This window comes from Oreochromis niloticus, linkage group LG12 (assembly GCF_001858045.2).
Source record: "Oreochromis niloticus isolate F11D_XX linkage group LG12, O_niloticus_UMD_NMBU, whole genome shotgun sequence".
Lineage (NCBI taxonomy): Eukaryota > Metazoa > Chordata > Actinopteri > Cichliformes > Cichlidae > Oreochromis > Oreochromis niloticus.
Window position 1 is genome coordinate 33,929,817 of NC_031977.2, and position 18,473 is coordinate 33,948,289.

General features: G+C 40.5%; 1 long non-coding RNA gene across 1 annotated transcript in view; it reads right to left on the reverse strand.

Annotated features, from left to right (window-relative positions):
• Positions 1-8,171: 8,171 nt before the first annotated feature.
• Positions 8,172-18,473, reverse strand: part of LOC112848319 (uncharacterized) — a 72,653-nt gene continuing 62,351 nt past the window's right edge. Inside the window, exon 4 of the long non-coding RNA XR_003222405.1 lies at positions 8,172-8,696. This is a non-coding gene — a long non-coding RNA (uncharacterized LOC112848319). The remainder of the gene's footprint in view (positions 8,697-18,473) is intronic.

The window sequence follows — 18,473 nt, forward strand, 5'->3', positions numbered from 1 at the left end:
TAGACCCATTTCTGTAATATACTTACACATCTCTATTATTGCTAATTTATATTGTAATATATCTATATCACGACTAAAGCACTTTCTGGATGGATGCAAACTGCATTTCGTTGCCCTGTACCTGTGACATGTGCAATGACAATAAAGTTGAATTCTATTCTATTCTATTCTAAAATCATCGGACAATGGCTTCCTAATGGCCAGTGTCAGATCCCATGTTTCTCTCCGTTAGGGCTGGGCTGCCGCTGGCTGACGTGGGATTGGATGGGAAATGGAGGGGGGGGGAGCAGGGTGGGCGGAGGTTATTGGTGGGTGGTGCTGAGGCTCTTTATTGCTGTCATAAAAGTTTACATGATTGCCATCTTTTACAATCCATGTTGACAGGACTTTTCAGAAAAAGCTTTTTGAAGCACAGAAAAAGAAAAAGAGAGTGGGTTGTACCATTCTCTAGCCTTAGGTGTAACATATCCTTGTAATAGGAAAAGGAAAATATAGACTTATGGAAAATTAAATGAGGCACGAATGACCATAAGCGTGAAGACAATTACACCCTTTGGAAATCGTATATTTGTGAAGATAATTTCTTGTAGAGTCTGCGCGTTTGGACCCGGTGGGGTTACCGTTTCTTTTCTATGCTTGAACTCTCCTTGAACTTGGGATAAGCATCGCCGGAGTGGGACGTGGCTATCTGCCCCTGCATCTGGTTATTTTAGCTCCAATTTGCTGCCTAATGCCACAATTACCCTGATCTATGGCTCGAGTCACCCCTTTAATGGCTTGGTGTCAAAATCAGCACATCTGTAGAAGCAAGGCCCTGAGAGCAAGTCCTGACTTTGCTCTACTTTGGACACTTTCTTGTTCTTCGACAGGCCTGAGACGATAAAGATTGGGCAGCAAAATTACAATAACACAGGAAATATTTGTGTAAACAGTCTATGTGTCATTAACTGTGTAAAGTTTTAAAAATGACTGTACTCATTTACAAAAGTATCGAACAGTTTCAGCACAGGTTGATACAAACATAAAACCCAGTACAAATAAAATCGAGTGAAATCAAGAGAACAAAGCCAATTTGAAAAGGTGGGTTTTGAGCAATGACTTAAATTGTCCCAAGGTTACAATATTTCTGATGCCAAGTGTTAGAGAGTCCCAAAGTGTTACATGACCAGAAGTGACACGCTTATATGGAATCTCACTAATAATACACACGAATCCACCGTAAAGCTGCTATTTCCATGGAATGTGAGATTTCTCATTTAAAAATTTGGACAAAAGGAAAAAAAACATGAATGAACACATGAATAAAACAAACAGTAGCTAAACAGCAGATCAAGCAACTTGTATCCCATCGTCTGACATCAGAGAATCTGCAACAAGTCTATCAAGCGACATTATAGCTCTCCATGATCAGCAACTATTTACAAGGACATTATATTGAAGGAAAATATATCCATATGTTGTTGTTGTTTTATTGTTTTTTCTATATTAGCATTTAACATGCTAACTGAGGCCTGGAGAGTCCAAGATGTAGCTCCTGTTTTTTTGCACTTTCTGTGAGCACAGTCTGACCTTAGGGGTGAATTTGTTGGGACGTCTGCTCCTGATAAGATTGAGGCATTGCATTAACACACACCTGACTGCTCCAGACAAGCACACTGCAAAAAACATCTTCTTTTACAGAGGTGCTCACAGGTGCAGATGATCAGTTAATCAAAGGCATTTGATTAGCAGCACGCTGGCTGCTGTTTACCCTCTTTAAATCCCATAGAAGCTTATTTTTTCACAGTACTGTGCAGAGTCCTGTGAAAACTTTTTCACCTGTGCCCAGCTCTGTAAGGTGGCAAAGCCTCTGCACAAAACATAACAGAAAACTGAACTACTCAGACACAGCATAAAAGGAGGACCTGTGGTGGAGGTGGGTTGCAAAGAGGATTGCAGCAATCTAACTAAGGCTAAAGCAGCTAAGATAGAGTACCCTTCTAAACATGAATTTGGGCCATAAGCTTATGTGGGCTGGCACAGACATCAGCTGACCTGCCAGGAGTAGTAGTCCACCATAACTAACAGTGTTAAGGTTAACAGTGTTAAGGTGTACTACAAAGAAAGGTATTCTTGTAGATTACACAGAAAATGTCACCTAAAGTATAATTTATGGTTCCGCAAATGTGTTGTTGTTTCAACAACCACAAACATGCTCCTGTGCAAACTGCAACTACAAGTCACTGGACGTGGATGGACAAAAAAGTAACAAATATTAAAAATACTGCATGAAAAGTACAAAAAATGACTGCAATGGAGACTTTTCATTGTTTTCAACCTCTCGGCTTCACGTCAGCTCTTTCTATGTAATAACTTGGCTCTCCTCCACAGCTGGCTGATGGACCAACAGCAGCACAAGCAAGAGTAGTCCACAGACCAGACATGTATCACATGTTTTTGACACTGCCTCCACTGACAACAAACACTCTCTGCAGTTGGACTGCCTTCGTACTACCCCCACCAAAGCATAAAACAACAATAATTGTGACATTAGGCTACATTTTTACACATTATGGCTATATGCTTTAAAATCGGACCACATTAAAAGGTTATAAACACCTTTTAAATGCAACTTTTTAAAAACTGACAACCTTCCTCCAGTTGGATATACAATGCTTAGCCCATACAGACAAGTTTACACCTGTAAGTGACTACACATCGGTCGCTGTGCTAATTCCTGTAAAGCTTAATGAACTCGCTGCTCAGCTCTAACAACATGGTGCTGTGGAGAGATACTGCAGTGTGGAGAGAGTGACTCCACTTTGGCTGCCCAGAATCCTCTCTCAGCGATGAAAAGCAGCCCCCTGAAGTCCACTCCATCACGGCATGGCTCTCTGCCCTCGCTGTGGCGTGACTGGGACAAGGATGAGTGGCGGTAAAGGACAAACTCATGGACACCAGTTGGGCTCCCAGAACCAGCACACATTATTACCCCCAACAGAAGCCGAGTGAAGGCGGGAGCCAGGAGCCTGTCCTCGGCACAGCTTCGGTGGGAGATGCAAAAACAGATGGCCACCCCCAGCAAGACATTAGCAACAGAGATTTGAAAACATCTTGAAGCCCCTGTCGCCACACAGAGACTGCGGTCAGGAGGCTAATGTGTGAATAGTAAAACATCGCAGTTAACGGTAAAATGAGCTGAGATAAGAGCAACAGCTGTCCAAAATTACAAGTAACTGCACACTACGATGTATTTACGCGGGTCTTCAGTGTAACATTCAAAAGGCTTTTGTCTGCACGGATGCGAGGACGCTGTAGTTAAAACAAGGGAGAAGCTATTGAAATGAAACAAGCCAAATAAAACAGAAATTGCCTGCATCATCTAGTATAAACTATTTATTGATATGGAGCCACATCCAAAGAAGGCACAATAAAACTGAAGTCTGCTTATTCAAAATGGATGTTCAGCAGGTGCCAAATTATGCTTCAGAAAAGCATTTTGTGTTCAAACAAAATCGTGTTTACTAAGCTTGTGCCCAGCCGTTTATGATGTGCCATTACAGCCATCATGACCTGGCTATGCTCCTTTGGATATCAGTGTAATTATATGTGTAAATGCATATTAATATTATAAAATGCCCCAAGCACTCAAATTTTCTCATCCTATTAAGTGGCCCTTATCAGTTGTAATCACTCCCATAGATGTGGCGTGGAGGAGCCCTCTTATACTCGTACTTTAGGTGATGAACAGAAAACAACCCAGATTATGAAGGAGTCCTTGTATTGGATATGAAATCTCTTCTCCAAGGTAACCTAGAAAAAGGGAGCTTTGTAGCTTTGCATCCTCCTTCCCTAACCTTAACCAAGAAGATTTTTCCCTAAACATGACCAAAGATCAAATCCAAATCAAGCTTAAATCCCAAATTTAGCCAGTGCCACCTACTCAGTCTCTCAAAGACAAAATATTGTGAGGATATTATTTCAGCAGGGCGAGACAACTGCCTTTAAGTGAGGCATCTCCTGAGCCTGTAGGTTGGAGGAGGTGTCCACCTAATGGCAATAACTTAATTTAAAGCCCTGTTTCAAATTCGGAGTATAATGACACCAAACGGATGGTGATTAATTTCATAGTTGAGAGCAAATCAACAGTTTGCTGTATTCTAAACACTCCTGGTAAAAATGCCAATTCATATTGCCAGGTTTAATAATAATAATATTAGACAAAAACTATAAAAACGACGAATGATAATTCAGTTAAAACTGCAACACATAACAACTATCCATCCATTATGATAACTGCTTCTCTAATTCAGGGTTGTGGGGGCAGCTGGAGTCTATCCCAGCTGTTATTATTATAGTTTAATTGGTTTCATCCACTTTTGGCTGCCTGAGTTTAAGATTTTTGGTTGGTGTTCAACAGAAAATAAAGAGTTTACAACCTCTTAAACATATTCTTTGAAGGAGCGCCATCCATATAATGCCTGGAGAAGAGATTTTCTTTTGGTATTAAAGGTGAACAGATCACCACCACCGGCCTGATGCAAACATCCAAACAAGTGCTGCGGCAGGAAGTGCACAAAAAAGGCAGCAGAAAAAACAGAACCCAAGGTGACACGTATCATTGTCTGCAGTCCGGCGGTTTTTCAGCAGGGGCGATATTTGTCGCAGCGGTGTCAAGAGACTTGTGAACAGAGGGTTCGGCTATTCCTGGACATATTCTCCACACCTGCGCCCCGGAGTGCGCTGGGTTGGCATTTCAAACTTTATCACCTGTCACAAGAGAGAAACCGGCTGCTCTGGAGAGCACTCCACCCCACCGCCATCCTCCACGCTCCGCCTTTTAATTCACGAGACACCACACCCGTCCTTGGAAGTTGCGCTTGGAAAGAAAAGACAAAGATTTCCCCAGTGGGAGGGCTGGAGCTGCTGGCCAGCCTCCGTCCATGTTGCCTTCCGGTTCCTAATTGATTCGAAAGACGTGATGTCATGTTGATCATGTAAAGCTAGAAGCTGCCTTTTCATATATCTATCCATTTGTATCGGTAAATAACATCCAACTTACCAGCATTATTCTCTCTACAGGCTTGTTATTGCCTCCTGAATCCTTTCATTTTTACTGCTGCAGGAACAAAATGTCCTCATAGGGATTATAATCCACAGGACTGCTGTCCTTTGCCGGTTATTAGGGTTATAAAACGATAACTGTACAATAGTCTTTGAAAAAAATGGATCCATTAACATGATCTCTCAGTGTGATTGGAGCAGGAGGAAGGCTGAGTTCTTCCTGCTATCACATGACCCACATCAGCTTACACAAACAGAAAGCTGAGGAAACGTCAGTGAAGAGGTAGTCAGCTGGGTTTAGGGTGCATATTAGCATCTTTATGTATAAAAGGCTGATGGCAAGATGGTGGGATGGAGGCATCTGCAGTAGGAGGAAGCCCCCATAACCACAGGAACGTATATTTTATAAAGAGAAAAGGAGAGATGTGTGTATGTGGTGGCAGTCTCCCGGGGACACACTGATCAAGGTGACATGTCTCTCTGGTCTCCACGGGGGGTGTCTGGGCTCCAGAAGGCCATGGGTGTCACGACAGCGAAGCCCCACACTGGATGATGTCACACCGCACAAACACACACACAGACACATGTGGACTGACAACACCACCACTGGAGATTGTGAAAGGTTAAGACTGTTCGTCTAAATATAAACTGCTGTTTTTGTTAGAAAACACAGTGTAATATCCAAACCATGCTGGAGCTGAAATAGAAATATTAAAATATTCATCATCAGCTCACTGAAAGTTTAAATCACACTGAAACTCTGATAAACCCACCACACCGACATGAAGAGTTATCTTCTCCGTTTACACCGATTCATTTTGATCTTTTATTAACTGAATAACACGTAACATAACTTATTAGCTGTGGCTAATTTTTAAAAACTGTAAATATTTAATTATGAATATTTAACCGCAATTTCAAACTTAATTAAAAAGTTAAAAATGAGCCACTTGACTGCAGGAGTGTGCTGTTTCGTCTTTTCCTTCCGTTTTGTTTCTTTGACTGGATTAAAAGTCTACATACTAATGAGACTTTCCCTTCCACATAGACAAATACCTTCTCTTTGCACAAACTTATCTTTGTTGTGCGTCCAATATTAAACAGAAATCACAAAGTGGCACAAATAAGTGGATCAGTTAACAGGTTTTAAAGCTGAAACTGGACAGTAAAGATTCTTAAATAAGAATCTGGAGTTGCAGAAATGAATTTCTCTCACAACTTCAACAAATAGTGCTCAAACAATTAAATTTAGGGTGATGAACGTTTTCCTCTAAGGAATCTTGTTTCCTACAGTAAAAACTGAACTTTTAGTTTTTTAATCTAATCTAATTTACAGCTATAAGAGCTACATTTCCACAATACAGTATTTCTTAAAAAGTAAAGCTACATTCCACATCTACTTTGTAATAACCAGAGGGAACATTGTGATCACGTAATTATTGGGCAGCTGAAGTGGGACGGTCAAAAGCTCCGCTCTTTAGGCATTAGCAGCTAAGTGCTGGTCATTATCTGTCCTATAGTCCACTACGCCCACTCATGTCTGTGTCTGCATGTGCTGTGCGATCACCAAAAGTGCACACCGGGGGAGAGTTAGGGAATGAAGCATAATGTCAGCAATAACACAAAGGACCTTGGTTTAACATTTCAGCCTGCACTGTGTCCCTGCTACAGCCCAGAGCAGAGCCAACACTGGCCTCTGCTGCTACTCTCTGACCCACCCATCCACAGGCTCTGCTTCACCATCTGAGGTTTGGAAATGTGTCTGCTGCACATGCATACAGTCCACGTAAACACACCACCCCCTGCAAACAAACACTTGTTAATGTGTTGCTGGTAAATTTAATTAAACAAAACTGAATTATTTCCCCAACAAATGCATATAAATATGTGAAGGAGTACATGCACTTTATACAGGGCTACATCTAAGTTTAGTCTAATAAAAGATACAGGAAAAAAGAGCTACACTGAAAATAAAATTACATTTTTAGATGATCCAGCTTCAGTGAATGAAGCATTTTAGTTTGACATTTATGCCAATAAGGGTCTCCATAGCATCCATCCATAGGCAGTATAAAGGTGACCGTAGAGCTACAAAAGATGAACCCCATGCTGATGTGCCTTAAATGTATAGAAGTCTATGGGAAATGAGTCTTGGCTTTGACCTCTATAAACATTTTCCAGACAAGTTTATGCACTCATTACAGAATAACACATGAAGTCCACTTTGGTCATCTAAGAAAAATAAAGGTATAAAGTCAGCTGCATAGCTTGTGACGAGACGATAGCGGATGAGCGTGCAGCTTCCTGTTAGATTTACCCGTCGCTTGTTATGTCTGCTTTCAAGGTTGCAAAACAGGACTTTAAAAACGAATGGATATCTGTGCATGAATGAACACTGATGAAGTTATTTAATACTATAATTCATCATCATATAATAATAATCTAATTTGCCAAATATTTTTTGTCAAATATATAAGATCTTCAACATCGCTCAGCTGCCTCTCCACAGAGTTGGGGGAACACCAACTGCAGGTACTGGTTTTATTGGCCCTTCAGCTGGCATCAGTTACCAGAGCAGAAGGCAAATTACTACAGACAGAGGAGAAGAATGTCCTTCTGACCAATAGTGAGGCAGCTGATGATAGTGAGGCTCAACAAAACCTTGATCAGCCTGATGGAAAAGAAACACAAACAGGAAGGGCCAGTGCTAACCGGTACACATTACTGAACTTTCAAAATAAGACTAAGTGGATTGTTCACTAGTAAATCAATTGTACAAGGCAACATTTCCTCGGATGGATAAAAAAGTAAACAAAGAGGCAGCTAAAGCAGGTTGTCAAATAGACTTTTGTCCTGTTACTGTGTTACACCATTACATGCTGTAGCAACATCAGAATGGGCTCTTTGCATAGAGACGGGTCTATAAAGACATGGTCAGCTTAGTTTGTTGTTTAGAGACCTGAGATGCCTGAACAGAGCCCAAACTTCTCTCCCCATCAGCTGCAACAACAAAGAAAAAGCCTTGCTAAATATCTGACTTGTTAGTTTTATCATTAAAATCATGTTTATGTAAACAAACACTTGCACAACTACAGTATAAAGAGACGAGCAGAGCGAGTAATGTTTAGGCCTTATTTTGGCCTTGTTTCAGAAACTTTGAGATTTTTAATGACCTCCATGATTTTTCTTGCCCATGTAAGCTCATACAGTACAAAGACACATATGCCACAATGCATACACACATATGGAACAGCCATCCATTCCTTATCTTCACAGTCCTCTGTCATAAAACCCCAACACACCAACAGCCACACATTTTCACCCTCTGCTTTTCCAAATTCTTACCCCTCCTCTCGTCTCTCTCTCTCACACACACACACACACACACACACACACACACACACACACACACACACACACACACACACACACACACACACACACACACACACACACACACACCTCCTCAACCAAACTGCTTGAGCCACTTGCCTGCCAGGGAGGCAAGATGGCCCTCCAGCCCTCCAGCCAATCAGACAGCTTGGCTCGCACGGGAGATCACAGGACAGCTGATCCAGCCCTCTGACTTCCTTCTTCGTCTGCTCTTCTGGAAACTTTTGGACCTGCATCACCGTGACAGCGTCGCTGGTCTGCTGCAGAGACAGATAATGAAAGATGTTTGTGGCATGATTTAGGATTGTGTGATTATATATTTCTAATGAAAACGATTGCAGGAAAACAACTAGCCATCCTCCAATGCCCTATTTCCTTCTAGATTCTGTCTTTAATCATTTCTCAAATATAATGAGTATTCAGTTAGTTGTTAAGCTTTAAATCATAGCTGAACAAATAAAGGCTGGTTTCTTATAAATGGAGAGTGATTAAAGCAAGCACACAGCCTGAAGTCTTTAAATATGCAACATCTGTGTGTTGAGTTACTTTGGTAGCAGCTTAATAGTGATCATAAAACACAGCACAGTGAGAGTGAGTGGAAAACAATTTGTGAATACAGCTACTTCTATCCAAACAGAAGCCTGAGCAGCAGTCTGATATATGTAATGAGACAGCGAGAGAGACTGAATACTGTGAATGCTGACAAAATTACAATTATACAGAATTTATCTATGCAGCAGCTAGAAACATTAAGAATTTATTATTAGCAAACTGCATAAACATTATTTTAAACAGAAGCCTGTCAGGAAATGACATGTTTAAAAAACTTACCAGAAAAAATGCAAGAAAACCAAAAAATCTTTGTTTTCTACACCTCTTTTTAAAATGGACTAACTAATTGACTCTGTCCACACACAGCAACCCTGCATCTTTCCTTTTGGTACAAAAATCAACTCAGAATTTCGCACATTTCGCACAGCTTACATAGTTTTCTGTTCTGGAAGAATGTTAAATGTTAAATGGACTGTTTGTGAAGGTTCTCAGTCATCCAGGTTATCGTAGTCTAAGGTAAAAGTAAAGTAGTCTAACGAGCCAAGGTGTGAAAACAGGTGTGGGTCGCAATCAGCCAAGGTTCGAAAGAGGAGTGAAAGAAGCCATCTATGTCCACTGTGAACGACCAACTTTGAACAATGGCAGTGGTTTATGACACCAACTGTCTGCCATCTATAATCCAGTTTTGAGATCCCTTCACAGACGACTTAACACTCACTCACATCCTGGACCATTTGACCTCAGTAAATCACATAATAGGGTGGGGCTAGGTTTCACAATGGGTTCACCCGAAACCTGTTTTCACACCTTGGCTCATGTGATTAGGTAGAGGATGAATAGGGAGTCCATGACCCTCTTGGGGACACTCCCATAGGGCTTAAAATCTGGGACTCTTAGAACTTAAGAAGCTTCTCAGATGAGAGGTGAAACATCTTCAAGAAGCCTAAAGAAGTCCAGACGCTTTTCTTTCCAAGCTCCTTAAACGTTAAATGGACTGGTTCTTATATAGAACTTTTCTACACTACCTGAGCACTCCAAGTGCTTTATACAACTTGACACTTTTTATGTGCTTTTTATCTAACATTCACACACATTGATACTTGGGGTTAGTATCTTGCTCAAGAATATTTGGAAGGCAGACTGAAACCACCAACCTTCAAATGAGTAGATGACCTCCTCTACTTCCTGAGCTACAGTCACCCAAGGTGATCAAAGCGCTGCTGAACGTCTTACTGACATCTCTCATATATTCCAATTGGTTCTGTGAGTCTTACACATATGAATGATACATTTTTCAATGAATAGCCACGACAATGTTCACAGTGACCACAGTCGATTGTTATTTTTACCCTCTCAGCTGAAAAGAATCCCTTTGAGACTGTGGGCATTCAGCTGACGACCCTATTCACAGCCATTTACGGCACGTGAAGCAACAATGTGGTACATCTTATAAATCAGCGGCCCCCAACCTTTTTTGCACCACGGACCAGTTTAATGTCAGACAACGGACCAGCCTTTAAGGTGTCGCGGATAAATACAACAAAATAAAATGATACGACCAAGACAAAAACTGTGGTATTTTGTAAATATAATAATAAATGCGAATTCACTGTGTAACTTTATTATCAGGTTCCTCCTGAGATGTGCTAACAACATTGAGAGCAACATCCTCCTCTCTTAATGCTCTGTGGTCGCTATGGTAACGTGTAAATATTTCTTTCAAAATAAGGCACACAACTACAACACGGGAAAGACCCAAGGAAACCGAGTTAACGATAAAAACCCTGAAAACCATAAATTTCACACCCGAGCCTCAACTCTCGCGGCCCGGTACCAAACGACTCAGACTGGCCTGGGGGTTGGGGACTGCTGTTCTAGATCACCAACACTATGAGCTGTCTGTAAGTAAGCATGCTCTTATTTATATTCAGTGTAACATGCTTGCTGTGCTTGTCTTCCTGTCTGCAGCTGGTGGTGGAAATACTGATCATGCTGGCATCAAGAGGCATTTGGCTAAGATGCAGAAAAACAAAACTGAGTTGTTCTACCTTGAAATTTGTTTTTTCTCCTTTGAAAAGGGGAGATTTAGACGGCAGGGGGCCAAATGAGAGAAGTTTAAAAAAATCTCTCTATTGCTCTGCCTGCTTCATCTACACATCACAGATTAAATGTAACATTTTTGTTGCTACACAAACATCTTTGATTTGTCAGATTTCTGTAATTTATCTTACATTACACATAACTTATTTTTTGTATTAATTAGCCTGTCAACTTTGGCAATCAGTCCATTTCTGTTTTTAGGAAACTAAAAAGGTAAACTCTTCTGTATGCACATGTATCTTCATTTGACAATAGAATTGAACTTTATTTAACATGCTGAGGACACCTGTAGCATGGTAGTAGCAAATAGCTCAGCCATTACTATAATGACAATCTTTGAATTCCAAAGAAATGTAAATCTTTTTTTATATTTTGCAGTATGTTTTTTTATATAGTGCAAGTACAGAGTTAGGAGTTAGTGTTAGAGTCAGAGCTATCACCTATGATGAGGGTTAACTAAAGTCTATGACTTTTATTGCTATTTCTTGCTAACAATAATGTGTTTTATGTATTAGGAAAGAAAACTCAGCTGACCATCGTGGCCATTTTTGGGGGAGTTAAGACCAAAACCCCTCTCTGAGGGGTTGGGGGGATAGGCGTGGGGGCTGTTTTTTCACTTGAAAACAAACACTTGTATACATCCATATAGAAACAGACATCTGCATGCACAAACACAGTCCTCAGCACACACTCTGGATGTGAAAATCACATCCCTGTTCTACTGGGAAGGGAAACTGTTGTGTGATTATGATGAACTGGTTAAACTGCAATTACGCCGGCGAGCGATGGGAGAAGAGACGACAGCAGTTTAGACGACAATTTGGGAGGCGGCTGCCGTGGCTGCTGCAGCTGGGGCCTGTTTTATGCAGTAATTGATAGACTCTGCCAGTCACTAGTGGGTTCAGAATTAAAACTCAAATTATCATCATTAGGATCTCCCCCTCTAATTGCTCCATCAAAGGCACATCAGCGTTTTTGTTTTTCATTATAAAATTACACTTGTGTTATCTAATTTCATCAGCTGCATTGACAGCGCCCACGAACGCCTTGCCAGTGATTTGAGGAGGAGGTTGTTTGTGATTCTTATCATCGTAACTCATTCAAACGTGATAGATGTTTGTCAGATGTGACCCCAAATCGCTTCCTGGTGTTGATGCAAACCATAAACACAATTCTAATTCAAATAAATGCAGTATAACCAATTTGAACATATTCTCTTTTTAATTACAGTGGAACCCCGACTTACGAATACCCCATTTAACGAAAAATTCAAGTTACGAAGGCACTTAACGGCAATATTTCTGCCCGTGTTACGGCAAAATGCCCGCGTAACGAAATCCGCTGGCTCTGATTGGCTGAGCCCAGAATGCCTACAATGCCCACAATGTCTTCCGAATCATGTGACAACCCCCTTGGCTTTCGTACTTGCGCTTCGCTGTTCCACTTGAACGACGTATTGTTGCTGCAGTTAGCAATTAGCCTATAGCCTATTGTTCGCTCAAAAGGCGCGATGGGTGCTTCGACTTAAGAAAATTTTCGACTTACGAAAGACCCTTGGGAACGAATTAATTTCGTAAGTCGGGGTTCCACTGTACTTATAAACTACTGGGGATGGTTTCCATTTAATGCCTGATAAAATCCAGCCATTCACTCTCAAACATTAAATGATTTGATCCACATTTAAACAAGTGTAAGGAGGGATAAAAATGCTGTACTACAAAACACACAGACTCCTCATGCAATTAGCACTGCTATTATTACAATGTGACAATCTTTACATGCAACTCCTTCAACAGTTGACTGCAAGCTTCCAACCAGGAATCCTGAGATCAATTTAGGAGATTTTAGGGGAAAAATAAGCAAACAATGTGTTTATTTTACAGATTTTATATATTTATAATTCCATGTTTTAGAGAAGTTTAGAACGGATTAACAGTCTAATGTCTTAAAAAATGGGGCCAGAAAAACTAACTATGGCTCTTCTTCAAGTTTATAACAGACATTGACCATGTGAGGCTGGTACTAAGGAGTCATTAAACAAAAATACTGGCAAGCTGACAGTGCCACCACTTAGCCTCCTATACTTCTGACCACAGGGATTTTCAATAGCATTGCTGTGTTTTTAAATGTACTCTAAGTAGTATGTAGTGCAATACAAACAAGTGGAAATTGTAGATTTTTGTTATGTAGGTGTAGAAAATGGGTAATAGTTATTGATTTATAAATAATATTAATACATTTAACATTTAGTATTATACTAAAGTACATTTCTAACTAACTAGGCCGCTCATTCTCTTTCTCTTGACAATACATTCTTTAAAGCCGTAACGCATTTTGGGGTCAACTTGAAAGAAAGGCAGCTTTAAAAATATAAGAGTGGGGTTAAAGGTCAAATTTCCCAAACAACAGCAATAACATTTGAACTTTTTTCATGATAAAATACATTTTATGAAAGTTAGGGTCCACAGTAATGTGATATTAAGAATTCCCATATATTATTCCCTATATGTTGCCTACATGTTGTCAATAAAAACAATGGTGGTAAGAAACACAGGTGTAAAAATAGCTCTATATAGCATTATTATAACTTAGACCTTCAGATCAATCCATAGACCTTGAAGGACAGGTCAGAGGTCAAACATGACATGATATTTTAAATCTTTACACAGTCCCTTCTATATGTTGACAATACATACACATTGTAATAATCATGGCTTCTAAGTTATGAGGCCTTTTTGTCTATTTTCAACCAGTAAGTCACTGAGTTGACCTTGTGACCTTGAAGAGCTTGGTGGATTGTTAACATGACTCCGCTCTACACTCCTACAAAGTTTTATCAGAATTCATTGAAATCAGTCAGTCACTGCTTTTAATTACACTGTTGTTGTTTGTCAGCAGTAAAATAAACACTTGAACTTTATTTAAATATCGAATTTCTAAATGTTGGCTATTAGAGTGCTGACAGTGTAAAAACAATCAAATTAGCTGTGCTGTGAAACTAAGTGGCACTGTCCAACTAAACACTCTTCTGCTGTCCAGAAGGTAAAACAATTACACATCACTCTGAAAACATGAAAGCTAAACAGTTTTGAAGGCCTTCTTTATCAGACAATGTTCAGAGTCTCCTTGCCCCCAGCTTAGTGAGTCTGTGTGTACTTCATAAGCGCCCGTGTCGAACATACATGCTGAAGATTGCTGAGCAGGCTAATGTTTCCCTTAAACCTACGACAACTGGATGCATGTGTGATTTCTGTGGGTGTGTTTGTGTGTGTCCTTGACGCCAGCAGTGTCCCGCTGTTATCCAGCTGTAACACAGTCAAACACCGAACAATCAGCTTTTGCACGGCTGCCAAGCAGTTAGCAAGATGTCAGTTGGCCTACAGTCTGTCACACAGTGGAGCTTAAATGGTCAAAAATGGCATCTTGGTAGAAGCTACATATCAAGCAAGTTGCATATAAGAAAATGTGCTCCCAAAGTATAGATGCTTTGCTATATCATTTGTAACTTAATTGCAGTTACAATGTATGTGCAGCTCAGGAGTTTGGGATGGGCAGGTGAGCTAGAAAAATGTCCCAGCGACATTATGTACTGTTAACTCACCTCTGAGAGTCACAGTTTGATGCAGCATCACTCCGTTACCAAAAACACCAAGAGTATTTCCCTCACTAAAATCTGGCCCAATTAGAGAATATTAATGATTGTTAAATGTGCATATGCTGGAGCTGGAAAATGGGAAGGTTAATAGACAGGCAGCATCACACGATTGCATTTATCAGTTTCTATTTATCTCTCCTTGGGAGGTGGCAGGTTTACAGTAAATACCTTCTGTCCCCCTAATTTCCTAATGATGGTGATAATGATGGAGAATGGCGCAGTCATTAGCAAGGACAGGCTCTGTGCATCACTCTGTCAGCTACGTCTCTCCCAGGCCCACAATGAGAAGTGATGGGGCCCAGCTGTTCCCCACATCCTCTCCCCAAACTGAACCCCTCTCAGAGACTGAGAGAAGAGAGGGGGAGAAAGAGGGAGGAGCAATGGAGAGGAGGTAAGAAAAGAACAGAGTGCACAAAAAAGAGAAAAGAAGAAAAAAGACACCTGAATATCTGCCAACCAACAGAGGACAGAGGGTGTCACAGGCCTGTTTAAAGAAATCCTCCCCAAATCATCCTCGTGTACCTACTACTAACACAAGTTTGGTCCCAAGTTTCAGATTACAAATGTTTTAGGATCTGTTGATCAGTCTGATAACAGTCTATGGCCTAACATTAAAAAGCAGATAAAAAAAAGTTTGCTGCTTTGAGAAGGTGGCAGTTTATCATCTGACTGATACGTGTACAAGTAATAATTTATATTTGCAGGCTTGATGTCATTTCTTCGAATGGGGGTGGACATCTCAAGCCCACAGTCCTGGCTATGAGCACAGCACCTGCTGGCCCTTAAGGAGACAGCAGTGTAAACAGTTTTTTCTTAGTTAATGGATGAACAGAGGGTGAATTTGATACAAAGGATTATTTTAAACTGCAAATGAAGCAGAGCTACTCTGGTAGAGTCAAAGATTTGGAAACCGTCTGCAGTTATGTGTGAAAGTTCACCGCACACAGCAAGTATCTCCCAGAGCTTTTTAGTAACGATGCTAATCCATTAGTATACACTTACCAGCCACCTTATTGGCTAGACCTTGTTGGTGTCGGGTTGAACCCCCCTTTCACCTTCAGAACTGCCTTAATTTCACTTGGCATAGATACAACAAGGTCCAAATATTGGTCCATGTTGACATGACAGCATCACACAGTTGTTGCAGTCAATGATCAATGATGTGAATCTGCCATTCCACTACATCCCAAAAGATTAAACTAAGGCTGTGTTCACACTGCAGGTCTTAATGCTCAATTCCGATTTTTTGATCAAATCCGATTTTTTTGTCTGCTTGTTCACACTACAAATAAAATGCGACGGCAAACGCTCTCCAGTGTGAACGCTCAAAGCGGCCCGCATGCGCAGAAGAAGACGTCACACACAACTCGCTCTGTTTAGACCCAGACCAAACAGTATTGTTTGACTGATGGTCCTTAATATAAAGACTTTGGACTTTACGTTTCCCAATTTTTGCTTTAAGTTATTAGGTTATTTACATAATAATGTAAATAACCTAATAATGATCCTTATTGCTGTTTTAGAGGAGCGGTGCTTCCAAGGATAGTTGCAGATTTCTGTCAGAATCTGCAGATTATACAGCACAAATAAAATGTTCACGTTGTCTTCCCAACAGTTTCACTGACATCTACACTGGATGGCCAGGAAGCGTTCGCGATGTCTTCTCGGGCGCTTCTCCGGCGCTGATAATTGGCGTCTGTCTTGTGTCAGTGACGTAAAAGACGGATTTAATGCGACATGACCGTTCAGACAGCAGTCGCTTTCTAAAACATCAGACATGTATCGGATTCAGTACCACATATGAAAGTGACCCAGATCGGATTTGAAAATATCGGATTTGTGCCGTTCACACTGTCATACATGATCGGATACGGGTCGCATAGGGTCAAAAAAATCGGATTTGATGCGCTTTCGCTTGCAGTGTGAACAGACTGAGACTGAGATCCGGTGAGTGTGGATGCCTCTGAGTACAGTGAACTATCATCACCTCACTCATCATCCTGTAAAACAAGAGTTCTTCCTTCCCTTTTGTTCCAAATAACACTCATAAAAGGTCATTTGATAATTGGGGTTCGTTCTCTAATACTGCAGCATCTTTTACCTTACAGTATAAAGAACTCTGAGAAGAGCCTTACTGTGAAGAGCTGCAACATAAAATTGAACAGAACAAACTTGGGTGAAAATGACTATTAAAGTGGTGTCAGATGTAAGTGAAACCCTCTAGATGCTGGTGTTAGCTCAACCTTAGCTGCCTTTAAATGTAGATTTCCTTGAATCTGTTAAAATGAAAGGCTGTCTGTTATTTCAGAAATGCTTGGACATGCTGTAGATAATGGTAGGAACACACAAATGGCCCAACCATTCAGTTTAAGGACCAAACATTTGAACAAAATAAACAAGATTCACATTGTTAAAAATGGTTTAGACATACCAAGGAAACATTTACAGCCAGAGAGACTCATAATGGACATAAATATACAGAACCGTCAGTAAATACAGCAAATATTTATCATTTTCAGATCTTACAATGACCTCTTCCTCTGTGCACTACTGCTATATCCCTTTCTCTACTTGGGTTTTTTATATTTTGCATCCTCCTTTTGTCTGCTGTCTTAATTAGCAGTCCACACCACATGCACTGCTATCAGCCTTGTGAAACATGTTACAATTAGAGTTGATAGTCAAATATTCCTCTTTTCCAATAGATTAATTTGAGAGCAAGGCTTATCAGACAGGCCTCGGTTGTGCTGCGTGCCAATTGCTTTCAATAAAAAGAACATTGGCACAAAGTAATCTGCAAAACACCCGTACTATTATCAGAATGAAAGTTAAACACTCAGAACCCACTCAATAAATTCACAGGAGACTGCAAAGGGACATTTTCATTTGACTTCCAACTCTTTTGAACTGTCTTTCTTTTTTTCCTCTTAATCTTCTTGCAGTGTATTGAATCCTTCAGAGGTACATATTGGCAATTAGACACCAAGGAATGGCTGATTATGTACTGCATAAACCTCAAGTTGAATAAATTATACCCCCCAACCCCCCCAAAAAATCAGTCTGATTTAAAAATGCTCAAAATTTCAAAGTCACCTCTGATGAATAGTGCAGGGTGATTAATTCATGATGGGAGATGCCACCTTGTCAGGCCAAACTCTTCACTGGGTAATGGCAACACATGCATAATAGAAAGGTGGTTCTCTGCCTCCCCTCGTTGTCTGAGAGACTTCAAAGGAATTAAAAATGGGGCCATCAAATTACATCTGTTGAGTTGCTTTGCTCAAACGTTGGATACGAAGCAGGAGAGTACATCACTTCGCTTGGATTGTGTCTCCAATGTAGTGAAATGCCGGAACGAATGAAGTTGACTAGTTTGGAAAAGACTGTGAAATATTTCATCTGAAATTTTTAAAAACTGGGGGGATTTGGTGTGTTTTTTTCTGTAAAAGAGCTTGAATACATATTAAGCTTCCCTGAGGCAGTATCTGTCAATTCATTAAACATTTTTCCTGCATAAGTAAAGACAGTTCAGTCTTTGAAACTGAACTACAACAAAGCCTGATTTCTTTCCACCTGGCATCTCCTCTACATATTGTTGGATGGCTGTGAAAACAAGTTAAACATGAGTTTCAAAGTCATTTTTCAGGGGAAATAAGTGGAAATTGCAGCTGTAGTGAAGCAGACCCATGGCCTAATTACTCCTCCTCTGTACATCTCTCTTTTACTGAAA